Source organism: Nilaparvata lugens, chromosome 3 (genome assembly GCF_014356525.2).
Source record: "Nilaparvata lugens isolate BPH chromosome 3, ASM1435652v1, whole genome shotgun sequence".
Classification (NCBI taxonomy): Eukaryota; Metazoa; Arthropoda; class Insecta; order Hemiptera; family Delphacidae; genus Nilaparvata; species Nilaparvata lugens.
The window spans coordinates 31,594,846-31,601,799 of record NC_052506.1 but is presented as its reverse complement, the minus strand read 5'-3'; positions in this window follow the sequence as shown (position 1 = coordinate 31,601,799).

The following is a 6,954-nucleotide window of genomic DNA, read 5'->3' as shown; positions in this document are numbered from 1 at the left end:
AATTGTAAATTGTGGGATTTTTGTAATTTTGTAGGATATGTGGATTGTCAAATATTAAAATAGAAACATGCATGGAGTATATAATTTGTATCATGATTAACAAATTTAGAACTGCATAATGTAAGTAAAAATAGCTTCTTTACAGGGTTCCTACAAAAAAGTTTAGCTCACATATTATTATCTTACTGTGGCTATCAAATCATCTTGTGTTTGTTTTATGTTATCAATCAGAGTTGGTAATTAAAATTGTAATCTTCAATATGATATTATAATATGTTTAGATAGCTAGGTTATCCATAGAGAGATTTATTCAAACTTTGAACTAGTATTTCGTTAAATCTTGAAGCTAATCTTTTGGAGAATCTTGCTTTGTCATGTGTATGAGCAGAGTTAGTTTAAAATGGGCAGCAATTCGGTATTTGATTCAATTTATGGCTAATTTCGTTGAAGAAGACTGTCAATTTTGTAGGACAGTGATAAGTGCTTTGATTAGGTCATCAAAACTTCTGGAATTATTGTAGGAATTTTTTATTGAGATTCAGAATAGAACAAATGAATCGCCTAATGCCAAGAATTTCAAAGTTAGGGCAAATCGTTCTTGTAAAGTTATTGCTTTCCTCATGATGGTATCATTTGTTTGGATAACTAGTTGAATTAGATTTAGTATATTAACAAAATAATATTTTCACATCCTAATAAAGTTTGAATTGACAATCTCATATCTTATGTCATGTAGCAATTAATTTCCTTACTTCAACCTACAATCATTCAACCCACCAACATCGTTTGTTAAGTTTTAGGCTATTTTCGATTTTATTATACAAGTCATTGAAATAAATGATACAGCTGCATTTTGTAATAATATTATCTTCAATAATGGAATGACGCCATTGTTATCATGATGTGGAAAATTTACATCTACATGTCTTCGTGTCGTCTGCAAATCAGATAGCTTTTTGAATGCCGAGGCATACGTGGAACGCGTCCACAAGGACGTACAGTGAATGCCGAGGCATGTGTACATACGATTGTTCGCGCGAATCTGTACGGACGTGTGTACAAGGCTCTCTAGAAGTGAAATTTGGAACAAACCACTCTCTGTCTCAGACAGCACCGTATCGCGCATGCGTTAGCAACGGGTTTTTCCCGTTCCATTCAGTCAGTCCTTTGAATGTAATGTTCTTTGTGATGATGGTTACCGATAACTGGAGCCAATCGTCATTCTATTTGATGAAGATATTATTATACAATGATGATTTATCATTAAATTCAATATGATAATCAATATATTATGAATTTATTTAATAAAAGAAAGAGTACTTTTGAAAAAAATAATTAATAAAATATAACAGTTGTTATTTAACTGATGTTAAAAAACACTATAACCAAGTCAGCATAATTATTGTCATTTCAAAACAAAAACCGAACCCTCAACCTCCCCTTCTTCATTTAAAACATCAATAAACATAACTATTTGAAAACCCTCTAATCCCTTCCAGCATATTGCAATATTTCAAAGCAAAATCCTAACCTACCTTTCCACCTTTGAAATATCAAAAAGCATAATTCTACCTGGACCCAAGCCCTTTCTAGCATATTGCAATCTTGAAGCAAATACCTAACCTAACCTTATGGAACATTATTAGATATAATACAAAAAAAAACCCAACCCCTAACCCCTTCACATTTAATAATTTAGATTTCAAAGCAAAATCCTAACCTATCTTTCCACCTTTGAAATATCAAAAAGCATAATTCTACCTGGACCCTAGCCCTTTCTAGCATATTGCAATTTTAAAGCAAATACCTAACCTAACCTTATGGAACATTATTAGATATAATACAAAAAAACCTAACCCCTAACCCCTTCACATTTAATAATTTAGATTTCAAAGCAAAATCCTAACCCCCTAACCTATCCTTTCACATTTGAAACATCAAAAAAGATAACTCTAATTGCACCCTAGCCCCATCTAGCATATCCTATATCCAAAACCTAACCTATCCTAATAACACATACACACATAATAACACCTAACCCCTAACCCCTTCACATTTAATAATTTAGATTTCAAAGCAAAATCCTAACCGCCTAACCTATCCTTTCATTCACATTTAAAACATCAAAAAAGATAACTCTAATTGCACCCTAGCCCCATCTAGCATATCCCATATCCAAAACCTAACCTATCCTAATAACACATTATTCAATATAAGCTAAATAAAACCTAACCTCTAACCCTTTCACATTTAATACTTTAGATCTATTCATCATCTTTAGAACCAAACATAAACATGTGGTTCATTTCATGAACATGTTCACAAACATGTGGTTCATTTCATGAACATGTTCACAAACATGTGGTTCATTTCATGAACATGTTCACAAACATGTGGTTCAAAGCAAAATCCTAGCCCCCTAACCTATCCTTTTACCTTTGATACATCAAAAAACATAACTCTACCTAGACCCTAGCCCCTTCTAGCATATTGCAATTTTAAAGCAAAAACCTAACCTATCCTAATAAAACATTATTAAATATAACCTAAATAAAACCTAACCCTAACTCTTTCACATTTGTTGAACTATAGACAAGGATAGCAACACCATTGCAAATCGAACACTACCATTATAACGTGACCTCACTATAGATACTCAAAGAATACTTTTAAATAACTATCTTATAACTGTGACTGTTGCTGGCCGTTACTCTGTTTCTGAGACAAAGAGAAGCTGCTAATTTGGAATGTTTGCCAAAACGGCGGCCGACGTTTACACTTAGACCAGTTATAGAATAGACACGCCCCATTCTATCTATATTTGTACTGAAAGTCGATGAAGCTAACAACTACTGCCATATCGCCATATCGTGACGTCAACATCGGATAGAAAACTTTTCTGAAGAGTTTGTTTAAATTGTTTTCCATAGCAGATTATGTCCATTTACATGAATAATAATCTACTTTCATCTGAAATAGACACTAGCTGCTAGACACAAACTCCAGATTGTGTCTATCTCAGAAGGATGTTAGTTATTATTCATTAAAATGGTAAAGTCCAGCTGCGCTCCCGCTGAAATAGACACAATCTGCTATGGAAAACAATGTAAACAAACTCTACAGAGAAGTTTTCTATCTGATGCTGACGTCACGATTTGGAGATATGGCAGTGGATGTTGGCTTCATCGACTTTCAGTATGAATATACAATAGGCCGTACCTATTCTATAACTGGTTTAAGTTTTAGCGCAGTGGCAGTGGCGGCAGTGGTTCTCAAAGTGTGGGGTGGGACGAGTCCCCAAAGGGTGGCGCGATGAATGCTCAGGGGGGCACAAAGCTTAGTTGGAAAATGTTTTTAATTTACTTCTAAAATAATTACGATAAGCAATCTTTCTATTTTTCAAATAACATGTGAGTAATTTTTACTCATAAAATATTTATATCAACCGTATTGTCAAATTCAAATTCTCAATCAATAAGTGCTCCCTCAACATTATAGAAAAAGAAAACCTCATTGATCTCCAAGGTAACTTTGCGCTTAATTTGAAGTTTGAAGAATATTCTCTTACATCCATCTGGATTGGTGTGCAAAAGGAACATCCAATTTTGAGTAAAAAGGCATTGAAGATTTAGACTCCATTTGCTACGATTTATCCGTGTAGAACTGGGGTTTCTGCTCTAGCTCCCATGAAAAGTGAATATAGACCAAGACTGGATGTGACCCAGGAACTTAAGGGCCCTGCACACCTACGGATTTGGCCTGTCTTGGCTCGGCTCGGGCGAAATCCGTGAGTGTGTAGGCTCTCCCGGCCGGGCGCGTGTAGTTACCAAAAATCTAAATCGCCTAAAAATCGAGATAGCAAAATTTTGATTTCAGATTCGGATTCAGCGCCCTCGAAATAGTAAAATGGTTGGCGGGAGCTCTAAAATAGTCGAAAATGAAAACTCTGTGAGCACTTTAATGTTATTAATGAAGAATTCTATTTCTATGAAGAATTTGGTTGAACTTATAGCAAGAAAGTACTAGTACTGTAAAATAATAATACTAGTGTTTCCCAAAAAAATGTATTAGCTGTAGAATAAACATAATTCAATTTTTTATTCAATAAAAATGAACTTTTCTTATATCATTTTTGTCTTCTTGTGGAAAATTTTATTGAGGAAACTGAAATTGAATCACAATTTTTTTGTCTCTATTTTTAAATTGTATTGACAGTATGACAACCTTTTTCGATCAATGAATTGTCATAGTATTTTAAATACTATCTTACATATAAGATGTAAAGAGTTTTATACCGTACTTATTTAAGCTGGTTGAGGCTTTACAATATTTTAAGTTTAGAGGGTTCAATTCTCTATCTACTGCTACGCTGTGTGAATTAAGAGTTGGTGTGTGTCTGTGTGAGAAAGAGAGAGAGAGGTTGATTGATTGATTTTATTGATGGTGTGCTAGGTCTCAAGTTCTCAACAGACCCATTGCACAAAAACAGCATTACAAAATATACATCCAGATAATTAAACAAAATAAACGATATTAACATGAACAAATGGTATTAACGCAATTAAGAAAAAGAGAAATTAGTAGATAATTGGAAAATGACAGATTAATGTTGTTATAATTATAAGATAGCAGAAAGCTCTATCCAGGAGGAAGAGAGAATAGAAAAAAATAAGGGGACAGGGAGAAGAGATGAATAATAAAGTAAAACACATATAAAAAGAAACTACAAATAAAGCACAATTACTTTCAAGTGGCGTTGAAAGATCTGTTAATGAAACTGCACTTCAGAAAACCTCAAAAAGCTTACTGAATTCACATCTATCAGTGTGTGTGTGTGTGTGTGTGTGTGTGTGTGTGTGTGTGTGTAGAGAAGTGAGGGAAGTGAAAATGGTCAGAGTTGAATTCATATTCAACTCTTCATATTCATAGTTGATTTTCTGATTCCATTTTTGGATTCATTTTTTCAAAGTTGAAAATTAAAAAAAGTTTTAAAAATGTTCATGTTTAGACCTAAACTTTCAAGTGTTCAAACACTTCTAAAAACCTTTCCTTTGTGAGCAAAAAAATATTATCTTATTAACCTAGTACGTTTTTACTATAATAATAGAAAGCTATAAAATTGAAAACAACCATAACTCCCTTGTTTTCGGGTATTTTCGAAAATGGGACTTACGCTTTAAAGAATTTGGGGTAGCTGAATTCAAATCTGAAATCAATATTCCTCTGCTATCTCCATTATTGGACGATTTAGATTTTGGTGGAGAGTATAGATAGCGTTTTGTTAGTAGGGCAGGCCGGGCTCGCGTTGCTTACTACTAGTGTGTAGTGATTTTGCTCCGAGTCGTTGAAGGACACGAGCCAACACAGGCCAAATCCGCGAGCCAAATCTGTAGGTGTGTAGGGCCCTTTAGAGTAGCGTTATCGGAGCTGACACCCCATTTCAACAACCTCTGTGCGAAAAAAACAAGCGCATCCTTCACACTGACGCTCTTTGTATTGTTAATTTCTATGAGAAACAAAAATACCGTAACAACTATGTACTATAGTAGCTGTAGTACCTGAATAAATTATAATTTATTTTTTGAATAGAATTTGTTGTTTTATTATGATTATAATTATTGCAACATTGGGTTATTTATATGTATATACATATGTATACATATGTATCCACTCTCTGCTCGGTTGAGAAAGGGAACACAGTTCCCGAAAATTTTCGTTTCTAATGTAAGTTTTTAAGTGTTTTCAATCAATTTATGTCTTGTGTCTCCTGTTTTAATTCATATTACAAACTTTAAAGTGTTTTCTGTTATGTGCTCAGGCCCGGCCCCAGGGGTGGGCGGACCGGGCGGCTGCCCAGGGCGGCAGGTTTTGGGGGCGGCAAATTTTAAGGAACGGAAAATTTTAAAATACAAAAATACAATGAATTCATAATACAAATGTGAATAGTAAAATTATAAAAGAAGCTTTTCCAACCTCGAGCTAATGAACTACCCAATGATTGGTCAACAATGATCAACAATGTCCCAGGAACGTATGAGTGGTCTAGCAAACATCAAATAGTTCGTTCAGTCCCCAGATCTTGAAGAATTGGTGAAGGAATTACCCCATGCAAAGGTCAGATGAGTTCTACTCAATTAAACAGGTGTGTTGAACGACTTATAGAAATTGTAGTTTTAATTACTTAGCAAGTTAAGTAGGCCTAATACTATGTTGCAGTCTACATCTTAATGCTGTGCAAAGGCTAAAAATACACTTTCTACTGGTGCTATTTTTCAAAGTTTTTCAATTTATTATCACGCTATCAAAATGAAAAAGTTTTCTTGGAAAAACATTTTAATTTTCCGATCATTACTTTTTGAGATATAATTATGAGCGTTATAATTATGAGCCTAAAGTTAAAATTTTTGGGACAAAACATTTCAAATCTGGTAACAGATAAATTCATGAGATTTGAAGGATAAATTCTTTATGATATAAAACTGATTATCATGATTGAATAAAACAAGAAAATTTTGAAAAATTTCTGAAATATCAATTTTTGAGAAAGTTATTCAATTTACAAAAAAAACTCAACTAAACGTTATTTTTGGTCATTATTTTGGTTTTTAGTAAATTGAATAACTTTCTCAAAAATTAATATTTTCAGAAAATGTTTGTTCTATTCAATCAACAATACCATGAAGAATTTATCCTTTGAATTTAATGGATTTATCTCGTACAGAATTTGAAATGTTCTGTCCCAAACATTTAAACTTTAGGCGCTCATGTTTCAAAATGTAATGATTGGAAAAAAATGTTCTTTTCCATTTTGATAGCTTGATGGTCTAAGGATTGAACCAACCTTTTAGTTTATGTTCAAACACTAAACAAATATTGAATCTCGCATTTCTGAGGCACTCCCGTTTTTATGTGGATTTTTAAATAATACTTGTCGTGAGTACGTGACTAAGCAGA